The sequence below is a fragment of the Taudactylus pleione genome, unplaced genomic scaffold (assembly GCF_031769625.1).
Source record: "Taudactylus pleione unplaced genomic scaffold, aTauple2 ptg000437l, whole genome shotgun sequence".
Classification (NCBI taxonomy): domain Eukaryota; kingdom Metazoa; phylum Chordata; class Amphibia; order Anura; family Myobatrachidae; genus Taudactylus; species Taudactylus pleione.
This window is the reverse complement of record NW_028284839.1, coordinates 7,289,492-7,308,493: the sequence shown is the minus strand read 5'-3', so window position 1 is coordinate 7,308,493 and position 19,002 is coordinate 7,289,492.

Genomic DNA, 19,002 nt, shown 5'->3' with positions numbered 1-19,002 from the left:
TCTGATGTATTACATATACTGCACTATGTATGGCTGGTCCTACTGCCGCATATAACGGGTTACTGTGATCACTGGTCCTGTATATGTCTGATGTATTACATACACTGCACTATGTATGACTGGTCCTACTGCCGCATATAACAGGTTACTGTGATCACTGGCCCTGTATATGTCTGATGTATTACATACACTGCACTATGTATGGCCGGTCCTACTGCCACATATAACGGGTTACTGTGATCACTGGCCCTGTATATGTCTGATGTATTACATACACTGCACTATGTACGGCTGGTCCTACTGCTGCATATAACGGGTTACTGTGATCACTGGCCCTGTATATGTCTGATGTATTACATACACTGCACTATGTATGGCCGGTCCTACTGCCTCATATAACGGGCTACTGTGATCACTGGTCCTGTATATGTCTGATGTATTACATACACTGCACTATGTATGGCTGGTCATACTGCCGCATATAACGTGTTACTGTGATCACTGGTCCTGTATATGTCTGATGTATTACATACACTGCACTATGTATGGCTGGTCCTACTGCCTCATATAACGGGTTACTGTGATCACTGGTCCTGTATATGTCTGAGGTATTACATACACTGCACTATGTATGGCTGGTCCTACTGCCGCTTATAACAGGTTACTGTGATCACTGGCCCTGTATATATCCGATGTATTACATACACTGCACTATGTATGGCTGGCCCTGTATATGTCTGATGTATTACATACACTGCACTATGTATGGCTGGTCCTACTGCCGCATATAACAGGTTACTGTGATCACTGGCTCTGTATATATCCGATGTATTGCATACACTGCACTATGTATGGCTGGTCCTACTGCCGCATATAACGGGTTACTGTGATCACTGGCCCTATATATTTCTGATGTATTGCATACACTGCACTATGTATGGCTGGTCCTACTGCCGCATATAACGTGTTACTGTGATCACTGGTCCTGTATATGTCTGATGTATTACATACACTGCACTATGTATGGCTGGTCATACTGCCGCATATAACGTGTTACTGTGATCACTGGTCCTGTATATGTCTGATGAATTACATACACTGCACTTTGTATGGCTGGTCCTACTGCCTCATATAACGGGTTACTGTGATCACTGGTCCTGTATATGTCTGATGTATTACATACACTGCACTATGTATGGCTGGTCCTACTGCCTCATATAACATGTTACTATGATCACTGGTCCTGTTTATGGCTGATGTATTACATATACTGCACTATGTATGGCTGGTCCTACTGCTGCATTTAACAGGTTACTGTGATCACTGGCCCTGTATATGGCTGATGTATTACATATACTGCACTATGTATGGCTGGTCCTACTGCCGCATATAACAGGTTACTGTGATCACTGGCCCTGTATATATCTGATGTATTACATACACTGCACTATGTATGGCTGGTCCTTCTGCCACATATAACGGGTTACTGTGATCACTGGCCCTGTATATGTCTGATGTATTACATACACTGCACTATGTATGGCTGGTCCTATTGCTGCATATAACAGGTTACTGTGATCACTGGCCCTGTATATGTCTGATGTATTACACACACTGCACTATGTATGGCTGGTCCTACTGCCTCATATAACAGGTTACTGTGATCACTGCTCCTGTATATGTCTGATGTATTACACACACTGCACTATGTATGGCTGGTCCTACTGCCTAATATAACAGGTTACTGTGATCACTGGTCCTGTATATGTCTGATGTTTTACATACACTGCACTATGTATGGCTGGTCCTACTGCCTCATATAACAGGTTACTGTGATCACTGGTCCTGTATATGTCTGATGTATTACATACACTGCAGTATGTATGGCTGGTCCTACTGCCTCATATAACAGGTTACTGTGATCACTGGTCCTGTATATGTCTGATGTATTACATACACTGCAGTATGTATGGCTGGTCCTACTGCCGCATATAACAGGTTACTGTGATCACTGGCCCTGTATATGTCTGATGTATTACATACACTGCACTATGTATGGCTGGTCCTACTGCCGCATATAACAGGTTACTGTGATCACTCACCCTGTATATGTCTGATGTATTACATACACTGCACTATGTATGGCTGGTCCTACTGCCGCATATAACAGGTTACTGTGATCACTGGCCCTGTATATGTCTGATGTATTACATACACTGCACTATGTATGGCTGGTCCTACTGCCACATATAACAGGTTACTGTGATCACTGGCCCTGTATATGTCTGATGTATTACATACACTGCACTATGTATGGCTGGTCCTACTACTGCATATTACAGGTTACTGTGATCACTGGTCCTGTATATATCTGATGTATTACATACACTGCACTTTGTATGGCTGGTCCTACTGCCGCATATAACGTGTTACTGTGATCACTGGCCCTGTATATGTCTGATGTATTACATACACTGCACTATGTATGGCTGGTCCTACTGCCTCATATAACGGGTTACTGTGATCACTGGCCCTGTATATGTCTGATGTATTACATACACTGCACTATGTATGGCTGGTCCTACTGCCTCATATAACGGGTTACTGTGATCACTGGTCCTGTATATGTCTGATGTATTACATACACTGCACTATGTATGACTGGTCATACTGCCGTATATAACGTGTTACTGTGATCACTGGTCCTGTATATGTCTGATGTATTACATACACTGCACTTTGTATGGCTGGTCCTACTGCCTCATATAACGGGTTACTGTGATCACTGGTCCTGTATATGTCTGATGTATTACATACACTGCACTATGTATGGCTGGTCCTACTGCCGCATATAACAGGTTACTGTGATCACTGGCCCTGTATATATCCGATGTATTGCATACACTGCACTATGTATGGCTGGCCCTGTATATGTCTGATGTATTACATATACTGCACTATGTATGGCTGGTCCTGCTGCCGCATATAACGGGTTACTGTGATCACTGGTCCTTTATATGTCTGATGTATTACATACACTGCACTATGTATGGCTGGTCCTACTGCCGCATATAACAGGTTACTGTGATCACTGGCCCTGTATATATCCGATGTATTACATACACTGCACTATGTATGGCTGGTCCTACTGCCGCATATAACGGGTTACTGTGATCTCTGGTCCTGTATATGTCTGATGTATTACATACACTGCACTATGTATGGCTGGTCCTACTGCCGCATATAACAGGTTACTGTGATCACTGGCCCTGTATATATCCTATGTATTACATACACTGCACTATGTATGGCTGGCCCTGTATATGTCTGATGTATTACATATACTGCACTATGTATGGCTGGTCCTACTGCTGCATATAACATGTTACTATGATCACTGGTCCTGTTTATGGCTGATGTATTACATATACTGCACTATGTATGGCTGGTCCTACTGCCGCATATAACAGGTTACTGTGATCACTGGTCCTGTATATATCTGATGTATTACATACACTGCACTATGTATGGCTGTTCCTACTGCCGCTTATAACAGGTTACTGTGATCTCTGGTCCTGTATATGTCTGATGTATTACATACACTGCACTATGTATGGCTGGTCCTACTGCCGCACATAACAGGTTACTGTGATCACTGGCCCTGTATATATCTGATGTATTACATACACTGCACTATGTATGGCTGGTCCTACTGCCACATATAACGGGTTACTGTGATCACTGGCCCTGTATATGTCTGATGTATTACATACACTGCACTATGTATGGCTGGTCCTATTGCTGCATATAACAGGTTACTGTGATCACTGGCCCTGTATATGTCTGATGTATTACACACACTGCACTATGTATGGCTGGTCCTACTGCCTCATATAACAGGTTACTGTGATCACTGGTCCTGTATATGTCTGATGTATTACATACACTGCACTATGTATGGCTGGTCCTACTGCCTCATAAAACAGGTTACTGTGAACACTGGTCCTGTATATGTCTGATGTATTACATACACTGCAGTATGTATGGCTGGTCCTACTGCCGCATATAACGGGTTACTGTGATCACTGGCCCTGTATATGTCTGATGTATTACATACACTGCACTATGTATGGCTGGTCCTACTGCCACATATAACAGGTTACTGTGATAACTGGTCCTGTATATGTCTGATGTATTACATACACTGCACTATGTATGGCTGGTCCTACTGCCGCATATAACAGGTTACTGTGATCACTGGTCCTGTATATGTCTGATGTATTACATACACTGCACTATGTATGGCTGGTCCTACTGCCGCATATAACGTGTTACTGTGATCACTGGCCCTGTATATGTCTGATGTATTACATACACTGCACTATGTATGGCTGGTCCTACTGCCGCATATAACGTGTTACTGTGATCACTGGCCCTGTATATGTCTGATGTATTACATACACTGCACTATGTATGGCTGGTCCTACTGCTGCATATAACAGGTTACTGTGATCACTGGTCCTGTATATATCTGATGTATTACATACACTGCACTATGTATGGCTGGCCCTGTATATGTCTGATGTATTACATATACTGCACTATGTATGGCTGGTCCTACTGCCGCATATAACGGGTTACTGTGATCACTGGTCCTGTATATGTCTGATGTACTACATACACTGCACTATGTATGGCTGGTCCTACTGCCGCATATAACAGGTTACTGTGATCACTGGCCCTGTATATGTCTGATGTATTACATACACTGCACTATGTATGGCTGGTCCTACTGCCACATATAACGGGTTACTGTGATCACTGGCCCTGTATATGTCTGATGTATTACATACACTGCACTATGTATGGCTGGTCCTACTGCTGCATATAACAGGTTACTGTGATCACTGGCCCAGTATATGTCTGATGTATTACATATACTGCACTATGTATGGCTAGTCCTACTGCCACATATAACAGGTTACTGTGATCACTGGTCCTGTATATATCTGATGTATTACATACACTGCACTATGTATGGCTGTTCCTACTGCCGCATATAACAGATTACTGTGATCACTGGTCCTGTATTTATCTGATGTATTACATACACTACACTATGTATGGCTGGTCCTACTGCCGCATATAACAGATTACTGTGATCACTGGCCCTGTATATGTCTGATGTATTACATATACTGCTCTATGTATGGCTGGTCCTACTGCCTCATATAACATGTTACTGTGATCACTGGTCCTGTACATGTCTGATGTATTACATACACTGCACTATGTATGGCTGGTCCTACTGCCTCATATAACAGGTTACTGTGATCACTGGTCCTGTATATGTCTGATGTATTACATACACTGCAGTATGTATGGCTGGTCCTACTGCCGCATATAACAGGTTACTGTGATCACTGGCCCTGTATATGTCTGATGTATTACATACACTGCACTATGTATGGCTGGTCCTATTGCTGCATATAACAGGTTACTGTGATCACTGGCCCTGTATATGTCTGATGTATTACATACACTGCACTATGTATGGCTGGTCCTATTGCTGCATATAACAGGTTACTGTGATCACTGGCCCTGTATATGTCTGATGTATTACATACACTGCACTATGTATGGCTGGTCCTTCTGCTGCATATAATAGGTTACTGTGATCACTGGCCCTGTATATGTCTGATGTATTACATATACTGCACTATGTATGGCTGGTCCTACTTACTCATATAACATGTAACTGTGATCACTGGTCCTGTATATATCTGATGGATTACAAACACTGCACTATGTATGGCTGTTCCATATTGCCGCATATAACAGGTTACTCTGATCACTGGTCCTGTATTTATCTGATGTATTACATACACTACACTATGTATGGCTGGTCCTACTGCCGCATATAACAGGTTACTGTGATCACTGGCCCTGTATATGTCTGATGTATTACATACACTGCAGTATGTATGGCTGGTCCTACTGCCTCATATAACAGGTTACTGTGATCACTGGTCCTGTATATGTCTGATGTATTACATACACTGCACTATGTATGGCTGGTCCTACTGCCTCATATAACAGGTTACTGTGATCACTGGTCCTGTATATGTCTGATGTATTACATACACTGCAGTATGTATGGCTGGTCCTACTGCCGCATATAACAGGTTACTGTGATCATTGGCCCTGTATATGTCTGATGTATTACATACACTGCACTATGTATGGCTGGTCCTATTGCTGCATATAACAGGTTACTGTGATCACTGGCCCTGTATATGTCTGATGTATTACATACACTGCACTATGTATGGCTGGTCCTACTGCAACATATAACAGGTTACTGTGATCACTGGCCCTGTATATGTCTGATGTATTACATACACTGCACTATGTATGGCTGGTCCTACTGCTGCATATAACAGGTTACTGTGATCACTGGTCCTGTATATATCTGATGTATTACATACACTGCACTATGTATGGCTGTTCCTACTGCCGCATATAACGTGTTACTGTGATCACTGGCCCTGTATTTGTCTGATGTATTACATACACTGCACTATGTATGGCTGGTCCTACTGCCTCATATAACGGGTTACTGTGATCACTGGCCCTGTATATGTCTGATGTATTACATACACTGCACTATGTATGGCTGGTCCTACTGCTGCATATAACAGGTTACTGTGATCACTGGTCCTGTATATATCTGATGTATTACATACACTGCACTATGTATGGCTGGCCCTGTATATGTCTGATGTATTACATATACTGCACTATGTATGGCTGGTCCTACTGCCGCATATAACGGGTTACTGTGATCACTGGCCCTGTATATGTCTGATGTATTACATACACTGCACTATGTATGGCTGGTCCTACTGCCACATATAACGGGTTACTGTGATCACTGGCCCTGTATATGTCTGATGTATTACATACACTGCACTATGTATGGCTGGTCCTACTGCTGCATATAACAGGTTACTGTGATCACTGGCCCAGTATATGTCTGATGTATTACATATACTGCACTATGTATGGCTAGTCCTACTGCCACATATAACAGGTTACTGTGATCACTGGTCCTGTATATATCTCATGGATTACATACACTGCACTATGTATGGCTGGTCCTACTGCCGCATATAACAGATTACTGTGATCACTGGTCCTGTATTTATCTGATGTATTACATACACTACACTATGTATGGCTGGTCCTACTGCCGCATATAACAGATTACTGTGATCACTGGCCCTGTATATGTCTGATGTATTACATACACTGCTCTATGTATGGCTGGTCCTACTGCCTCATATAACATGTTACTGTGATCACTGGTCCTGTATATGTCTGATGTATTACATACACTGCACTATGTATGGCTGGTCCTACTGCCTCATATAACAGGTTACTGTGATCACTGGTCCTGTATATGTCTGATGTATTACATACACTGCAGTATGTATGGCTGGTCCTACTGCCGCATATAACAGGTTACTGTGATCACTGGCCCTGTATATGTCTGATGTATTACATACACTGCACTATGTATGGCTGGTCCTATTGCTGCATATAACAGGTTACTGTGATCACTGGCCCTGTATATGTCTGATGTATTACATACACTGCACTATGTATGGCTGGTCCTACTGCAACATATAACAGGTTACTGTGATCACTGGCCCTGTATATGTCTGATGTATTACATACACTGCACTATGTATGGCTGGTCCTACTGCTGCATATAACAGGTTACTGTGATCACTGGTCCTGTATATATCTGATGTATTACATACACTGCACTATGTATGGCTGGTCCTACTGCCGCATATAACGTGTTACTGTGATCACTGGCCCTGTATATGTCTGATGTATTACATACACTGCACTATGTATGGCCGGTCCCACTGCCTCATATAACGGGTTACTGTGATCACTGGTCCTGTATATGTCTGATGTATTACATACACTGCACTATGTATGGCTGGTCGTACTGCCTCATATAACGGGTTACTGTGATCACTGGCCCTGTATATGTCTGATGTATTACATACACTGCACTATGTATGGCCGGTCCTACTGCCTCATATAACGGGCTACTGTGATCACTGGTCCTGTATATGTCTGATGTATTACATACACTGCACTATGTATGGCTGGTCATACTGCCGCATATAACGTGTTACTGTGATCACTGGTCCTGTATATGTCTGATGTATTACATACACTGCACTATGTATGGCTGGTCCTACTGCCTCATATAACGGGTTACTGTGATCACTGGTCCTGTATATGTCTGAGGTATTACATACACTGCACTATGTATGGCTGGTCCTACTGCCGCATATAACAGGTTACTGTGATCACTGGCCCTGTATATATCCGATGTATTACATACACTGCACTATGTATGGCTGGCCCTGTATATGCCTGATGTATTACATACACTGCACTATGTATGGCTGGTCCTACTGCCGCATATAACAGGTTACTGTGATCACTGGCCCTGTATATATCCGATGTATTACATACACTGCACTATGTATGGCTGGTCCTACTGCCACATATAACGGGTTACTGTGATCACTGGCCCTGTATATGTCTGATGTATTACATACACTGCACTATGTATGGCTGGTCCTACTGCCGCATATAACAGGTTACTGTGATCACTGGCCCTGTATATGTCTGATGTATTACATACACTGCACTATATATGGCTGGTCCTATTGCTGCATTTAACAGGTTACTGTGATCACTGGCCCTGTATATGTCTGATGTATTACACACATTTCACTATGTATGGCTGGTCCTACTGCCTCATATAACAGGTTACTGTGATCACTGGTCCTGTATATGTCTGATGTATTACATACACTGCACTATGTATGGCTGGTCCTACTGCCGCATATAACGTGTTACTGTGATCACTGGTCCTGTATATGTCTGATGTATTACATATACTGCACTATGTATGGCTGGTCCTACTGCCGCATATAACAGGTTACTGTGATCACTTGTCCTGTATATATCTGATGTATTACATACACTGCACTATGTATGGCTGGTCCTACTGCCGCATATAACGTGTTACTGTGATCACTGGTCCTGTATATGTCTGAAGTATTACATACACTGCACTATGTATGGCTGGTCATACTGCCGCATATAACGTGTTACTGTGATCACTGGTCCTGTATATGTCTGATGTATTACATACACTGCACTTTGTATGGCTGGTCCTACTGCCTCATATAACGGGTTACTGTGATCACTGGCCCTGTATATATCCGATGTATTACATACACTGCACTATGTATGGCTGGTCCTACTGCCACATATAACGGGTTACTGTGATCACTGGCCCTGTATATGTCTGATGTATTACATACACTGCACTATGTATGGCTGGTCCTACTGCCACATATAACAGGTTACTGTGATCACTGGTCCTGTATATTTCTGATGTATTACATACACTGCACTATGTATGGCTGGTCCTACTGCTGCATATAACAGGTTACTGTGATCACTGGCCCTGTATATGGCTGATGTATTACATATACTGCACTATGTATGGCTGGTCCTACTGCCGCATATAACAGGTTACTGTGATCACTGGTCCTGTATATATCTGATGTATTACATACACTGCACTATGTATGGCTGGTCCTACTGCCGCATATAACAGGTTACTGTGATCACTGGCCCTGTATATATCTGATGTATTACATACACTGCACTATGTATGGCTGGTCCTTCTGCCACATATAACGGGTTACTGTGATCACTGGCCCTGTATATGTCTGATGTATTACATACACTGCACTATGTATGGCTGGTCCTATTGCTGCATATAACAGGTTACTGTGATCACTGGCCCTGTATATGTCTGATGTATTACACACACTGCACTATGTATGGCTGGTCCTACTGCCTCATATAACAGGTTACTGTGATCACTGCTCCTGTATATGTCTGATATATTACACACACTGCACTATGTATGGCTGGTCCTACTGCCTCATATAACAGGTTACTGTGATCACTGGTCCTGTATATGTCTGATGTATTACATACACTGCACTATGTATGGCTGGTCCTACTGCCTCATATAACAGGTTACTGTGATCACTGGTCCTGTATATGTCTGATGTATTACATACACTGCAGTATGTATGGCTGGTCCTACTGCCGCATATAACAGGTTACTGTGATCACTGGCCCTGTATATGTCTGATGTATTACATACACTGCACTATGTATGGCTGGTCCTATTGCCGCATATAACAGGTTACTGTGATCACTGGTCCTGTATATGTCTGATGTATTACATACACTGCACTATGTATGGCTGGTCCTACTGCCGCATATAACAGGTTACTGTGATCACTGGTCCTGTATATGTCTGATGTATTACATACACTGCACTATGTATGGCTGGTCCTACTGCCGCATATAACGTGTTACTGTGATCACTGGCCCTGTATATGTCTGATGTATTACATACACTGCACTATGTATGGCTGGTCCTACTGCCACATATAACAGGTTACTGTGATCACTGGCCCTGTATATGTCTGATGTATTACATACACTGCACTATGTATGGCTGGTCCTACTACTGCATATTACAGGTTACTGTGATCACTGGTCCTGTATATATCTGATGTATTTCATACACTGCACTATGTATGGCTGGTCCTACTGCCGCATATAACGTGTTACTGTGATCACTGGCCCTGTATATGTCTGATGTATTACATACACTGCACTATGTATGGCTGGTCCTACTGCCTCATATAACGGGTTACTGTGATCACTGGCCCTGTATATGTTTGATGTATTACATACACTGCACTATGTATGACTGGTCATACTGCCGCATATAACGTGTTACTGTGATCACTGGTCCTGTATATGTCTGATGTATTACATACACTGCACTTTGTATGGCTGGTCCTACTGCCTCATATAACGGGTTACTGTGATCACTGGTCCTGTATATGTCTGATGTATTACATACACTGCACTATGTATGGCAGGTCCTACTGCCGCATATAACAGGTTACTGTGATCACTGGCCCTGTATATATCCGATGTATTGCATACACTGCACTATGTATGGCTGGCCCTGTATATGTCTGATGTATTACATATACTGCACTATGTATGGCTGGTCCTGCTGCCGCATATAACGGGTTACTGTGATCACTGGTCCTGTATATGTCTGATGTATTACATACACTGCACTATGTATGGCTGGTCCTACTGCCGCATATAACAGGTTACTGTGATCACTGGCCCTGTATATATCCGATGTATTACATACACTGCACTATGTATGGCTGGTCCTACTGCCGCATATAACGGGTTACTGTGATCTCTGGTCCTGTATATGTCTGATGTATTACATACACTGCACTATGTATGGCTGGTCCTACTGCCACATATAACAGGTTACTGTGATCACTGGTCCTGTATATTTCTGATGTATTACATACACTGCACTATGTATGGCTGGTCCTACTGCTGCATATAACAGGTTACTGTGATCACTGGCCCTGTATATGGCTGATGTATTACATATACTGCACTATGTATGGCTGGTCCTACTGCCGCATATAACAGGTTACTGTGATCACTGGTCCTGTATATATCTGATGTATTACATACACTGCACTATGTATGGCTGGTCCTACTGCCGCATATAACAGGTTACTGTGATCACTGGCCCTGTATATATCTGATGTATTACATACACTGCACTATGTATGGCTGGTCCTACTGCCTCATATAACAGGTTACTGTGATCACTGGTCCTGTATATGTCTGATGTATTACATACACTGCACTATGTATGGCTGGTCCTACTGCCTCATATAACAGGTTACTGTGATCACTGGTCCTGTATATGTCTGATGTATTACATACACTGCAGTATGTATGGCTGGTCCTACTGCCTCATATAACAGGTTACTGTGATCACTGGTCCTGTATATGTCTGATGTATTACATACACTGCAGTATGTATGGCTGGTCCTACTGCCGCATATAACAGGTTACTGTGATCACTGGCCCTGTATATGTCTGATGTATTACATACACTGCACTATGTATGGCTGGTCCTATTGCCGCATATAACAGGTTACTGTGATCACTGGTCCTGTATATGTCTGATGTATTACATACACTGCACTATGTATGGCTGGTCCTACTGCCGCATATAACAGGTTACTGTGATCACTGGTCCTGTATATGTCTGATGTATTACATACACTGCACTATGTATGGCTGGTCCTACTGCCGCATATAACGTGTTACTGTGATCACTGGCCCTGTATATGTCTGATGTATTACATACACTGCACTATGTATGGCTGGTCCTACTGCCACATATAACAGGTTACTGTGATCACTGGCCCTGTATATGTCTGATGTATTACATACACTGCACTATGTATGGCTGGTCCTACTACTGCATATTACAGGTTACTGTGATCACTGGTCCTGTATATATCTGATGTATTTCATACACTGCACTATGTATGGCTGGTCCTACTGCCGCATATAACGTGTTACTGTGATCACTGGCCCTGTATATGTCTGATGTATTACATACACTGCACTATGTATGGCTGGTCCTGTATATGTCTGATGTATTACATATACTGCACTATGTATGGCTGGTCCTGCTGCTGCATATAACATGTTACTATGATCACTGGTCCTGTTTATGGCTGATGTATTACATATACTGCACTATGTATGGCTGGTCCTACTGCCGCATATAACAGGTTACTGTGATCACTGGTCCTGTATATATCTGATGTATTACATACACTGCACTATGTATGGCTGTTCCTACTGCCGCTTATAACAGGTTACTGTGATCTCTGGTCCTGTATATGTCCGATGTATTACATACACTGCACTATGTATGACTGGTCCTACTGCCGCACATAACAGGTTACTGTGATTACTGGCCCTGTATATATCTGATGTATTACATACACTGCACTATGTATGGCTGGTCCTACTGCCACATATAACAGGTTACTGTGATCACTGGCCCTGTATATGTCTGATGTATTACATACACTGCACTATGTATGGCTGGTCCTATTGCTGCATATAACAGGTTACTGTGATCACTGGCCCTGTATATGTCTGATGTATTACACACACTGCACTATGTATGGCTGGTCCTACTGCCTCATATAACAGGTTACTGTGATCACTGGTCCTGTATATGTCTGATGTATTACATACACTGCACTATGTATGGCTGGTCCTACTGCCTCATAAAACGGGTTACTGTGATCACTGGTCCTGTATATGTCTGATGTATTACATAAACTGCAGTATGTATGGCTGGTCCTACTGCCGCATATAACGGGTTACTGTGATCACTGGCCCTGTATATGTCTGATGTATTACATACACTGCACTATGTATGGCTGGTCCTACTGCCGCATATAACAGGTTACTGTGATCACTGGCCCTGTATATGTCTGATGTATTACATACACTGCACTATGTATGGCTGGTCCTACTGCCGCATATAACAGGTTACTGTGATCACTGGTCCTGTATATATCTGATATATTACATACACTGCAGTATGTATGGCTGGTCCTACTGCCTCATATAACAGGTTACTGTGATCACTGGTCCTGTATATGTCTGATGTATTACATACACTGCAGTATGTATGGCTGGTCCTACTGCCGCATATAACAGGTTACTGTGATCACTGGCCCTGTATATGTCTGATGTATTACATACACTGCACTATGTATGGCTGGTCCTATTGCCGCATATAACAGGTTACTGTGATCACTGGTCCTGTATATGTCTGATGTATTACATACACTGCACTATGTATGGCTGGTCCTACTGCCGCATATAACAGGTTACTGTGATCACTGGCCCTGTATATGTCTGATGTATTACATACACTGCACTATGTATGGCTGGTCCTACTGCCGCATATAACAGGTTATTGTGATCACTGGTCCTGTATATGTCTGATGTATTACATACACTGCACTATGTATGGCTGGTCCTACTGCCGCATATAACGTGTTACTGTGATCACTGGCCCTGTATATGTCTGATGTATTACATACACTGCACTATGTATGGCTGGTCCTACTGCCACATATAACGGGTTACTGTGATCACTGGCCCTGTATATGTCTGATGTATTACATACACTGCACTATGTATGGCTGGTCCTACTGCCTCATATAACGGGTTACTGTGATCACTGGTCCTGTATATGTCTGATGTATTACATACACTGCACTATGTATGGCTGGTCCTACTGCCGCATATAACAGGTTACTGTGATCACTGGACCTGTATATATCCGATGTATTACATACACTGCACTATGTATGGCTGGTCCTACTGCCGCATATAACAGGTTACTGTGATCACTGGCCCTGTATATATCCGATGTATTACATACACTGCACTATGTATGGCTGGCCCTGTATATGTCTGATGTATTACATATACTGCACTATGTATGGCTGGTCCTGCTGCCGCATATAACAGGTTACTGTGATCACTGGCCCTGTATATATCGGATGTATTACATACACTGCACTATGTATGGCTGGCCCTGTATATGTCTGATGTATTACATACACTGCACTATGTATGGCTGGTCCTACTGCCGCATATAACAGGTTACTGTGATCACTGGCCCTGTATATATCCGATGTATTACATACACTGCACTATGTATGGCTGGTCCTACTGCCGCATATAACGGGTTACTGTGATCTCTGGTCCTGTATATGTGTGATGTATTACATACACTGCACTATGTATGGCTGGTCCTACTGCCGCATATAACTGGTTACTGTGATCATTGGCCCTGTATATATCCTATGTATTACATACACTGCACTATGTATGGCTGGCCCTGTATATGTCTGATGTATTACATATACTGCTCTATGTATGGCTGGTCCTACTGCTGCATATAACATGTTACTATGATCACTGGTCCTGTTTATGGCTGATGTATTACATATACTGCACTATGTATGGCTGGTCCTACTGCCGCTTATAACAGGTTACTGTGATCTCTGGTCCTGTATATGTCTGATGTATTACATACACTGCACTATGTATGGCTGGTCCTACTTCCGCACATAACAGGTTACTGTGATCACTGGCCCTGTATATATCTGAAGTATTACATACACTGCACTATGTATGGCTGGTCCTGTATATATCTGATGTATTACATACACTGCACTATGTATGGCTGGTCCTACTGCCACATATAACGGGTTACTGTGATCACTGGCCCTGTATATGTCTGATGTATTACATACACTGCACTATGTATGGCTGGTCCTATTGCTGCATATAACAGGTTACTGTGATCACTGGCCCTGTATATGTCTGATGTATTACACACACTGCACTATGTATGGCTGGTCCTACTGCCTCATATAACAGGTTACTGTGATCACTGGTCCTGTATATGTCTGATGTATTACATACACTGCACTATGTATGGCTGGTCCTACTGCCTCATATAACAGGTTACTGTGATCACTGGTCCTGTATATGTCTGATGTATTACATACACTGCAGTATGTATGGCTGGTCCTACTGCCGCATATAACGGGTTGCTGTGATCACTGGCCCTGTATATGTCTGATGTATTACATACACTGCACTATGTATGGCTGGTCCTACTGCCGCATATAACAGGTTACTGTGATCACTGGCCCTGTATATGTCTGATGTATTACATACACTGCACTATGTATGGCTGGTCCTACTGCCGCATATAACAGGTTACTGTGATCACTGGCCCTGTATATATCCGATGTATTACATACACTGCACTATGTATGGCTGGTCCTACTGCCGCATATAACGGGTTACTGTGATCTCTGGTCCTGTATATGTCTGATGTATTACATACACTGCACTATGTATGGCTGGTCCTACTGCCGCATATAACTGGTTACTGTGATCACTGGCCCTGTATATATCCTATGTATTACATACACTGCACTATGTATGGCTGGCCCTGTATATGTCTGATGTATTACATATACTGCACTATGTATGGCTGGTCCTACTGCCGCATATAACAGGTTACTGTGATCACTGGTCCTGTATATATCTGATGTATTACATACACTGCACTATGTATGGCTGTTCCTACTGCCGCTTATAACAGGTTACTGTGATCTCTGGTCCTGTATATGTCTGATGTATTACATACACTGCACTATGTATGGCTGGTCCTACTGCCGCACATAACAGGTTACTGTGATCACTGGCCCTGTATATATCTGATGTATTACATACACTGCACTATGTATGGCTGGTCCTACTGCCACATATAACGGGTTACTGTGATCACTGGCCCTGTATATGTCTGATGTATTACATACACTGCACTATGTATGGCTGGTCCTATTGCTGCATATAACAGGTTACTGTGATCACTGGCCCTGTATATGTCTGATGTATTACACACACTGCACTATGTATGGCTGGTCCTACTGCCTCATATAACAGGTTACTGTGATCACTGGTCCTGTATATGTCTGATGTATTACATACACTGCACTATGTATGGCTGGTCCTACTGCCTCATATAACAGGTTACTGTGATCACTGGTCCTGTATATGTCTGATGTATTACATACACTGCAGTATGTATGGCTGGTCCTACTGCCGCATATAACGGGTTGCTGTGATCACTGGCCCTGTATATGTCTGATGTATTACATACACTGCACTATGTATGGCTGGTCCTACTGCCGCATATAACAGGTTACTGTGATCACTGGCCCTGTATATGTCTGATGTATTACATACACTGCACTATGTATGGCTGGTCCTACTGCCGCATATAACAGGTTACTGTGATCACTGGTCCTGTATATGTCTGATGTATTACATACACTGCACTATGTATTGCTGGTCCTACTGCCGCATATAACAGGTTACTGTGATCACTGGTCCTGTATATATCTGATGTATTACATACACTGCACTATGTATGGCTGGTCCTACTGCCGCATATAACGTGTTACTGTGATCACTGGCCCTGTATATGTCTGATGTATTACATACACTGCACTATGTATGGCTGGTCCTACTGCCTCATATAACGGGTTACTGTGATCACTGGCCCTGTATATGTCTGATGTATTACATACACTGCACTATGTATGGCTGGTCCTACTGCCACATATGACAGGTTACTGTGATCACTGGTCCTGTATATGTCTGATGTATTACATACACTGCACTATGTATGGCTGGTCATACTGCCGCATATAACGTGTTACTGTGATCACTGGCCCTGTATATATCCGATGTATTACATACACTGCACTATGTATGGCTGGTCCTACTGCCACATATAACGGGTTACTGTTATCACTGGCCCTGTATATGTCTGATGTATTACATACACTGCACTATGTAAGGCTGGTCCTACTGCTGCATATAACAGGTTACTGTGATGACTGGCCCTGTATATGGCTGATGTATTACATATACTGCACTATGTATGGCTGGTCCTACTGTCGCATATAACAGGTTACTGTGATCACTGGTCCTGTATATGTCTGATGTATTACATACACTGCACTATGTATGGCTGGTCCTACTACTTCATATTACAGGTTACTGTGATCACTGGTCCTGTATATATCTGATGTATTACATACACTGCACTATGTATGGCTGGTCCTACTGCCGCATATAACGTGTTACTGTGATCACTGGCCCTGTATATGTCTGATGTATTACATACACTGCACTATGTATGGCTGGTCCTACTGCCTCATATAACGGGTTACTGTGATCACTGGCCCTGTATATGTCTGATGTATTACATACACTGCACTATGTATGGCTGGTCCTACTGCCTCATATAACGGGTTACTGTGATCACTGGTCCTGTATATGTCTGATGTATTACATACACTGCACTATGTATGGCTGGTCATACTGCCGCATATAACGTGTTACTGTGATCACTGGTCCTGTATATGTCTGATGTATTACATACACTGCACTTTGTATGGCTGGTCCTACTGCCTCATATAACAGGTTACTGTGATCACTGGTCCTGTATATGTCTGGTGTATTACATACACTGCACTATGTATGGCTGGTCCTACTGCCGCATATTACAGGTTACTGTGATCACTGGCCCTGTATATATCCGATGTATTACATACACTGCACTATGTATGGCTGGCCCTGTATATGTCTGATGTATTACATATACTGCACTATGTATGGCTGGTCCTGCTGCCGCATATAACGGGTTACTGTGATCACTGGTCCTGTATATGTCTGATGTATTACATACACTGCACTATGTATGGCTGGTCCTACTGCCGCATATAACAGGTTACTGTGATCACTGGCCCTGTATATATCCGATGTATTACATACACTGCACTATGTATGGCTGGTCCTACTGCCGCATATAACGGGTTACTGTGATCACTGGTCCTGTATATGTCTGATGTATTACATACACTGCACTATGTATGGCTGGTCCTACTGCCGCATATAACAGGTTACTGTGATCACTGGCCCTGTATATATCCGATGTATTACATACACTGCACTATGTATGGCTGGCCCTGTATATGTCTGATGTATTACATATACTGCACTATGTATGGCTGGTCCTACTGCTGCATATAACATGTTACTGTGATCACTGGTCCTGTTTATGGCTGATGTATTACATATACTGCACTATGTATGGCTGGTCCTACTGCCGCATATAACAGGTTACTGTGATCACTGGTCCTGTATATATCTGATGTATTACATACACTGCACTATGTATGGCTGTTCCTACTGCCGCTTATAACAGGTTACTGTGATCTCTGGTCCTGTATATGTCTGATGTATTACATACACTGCACTATGTATGGCTGGTCCTACTGCCGC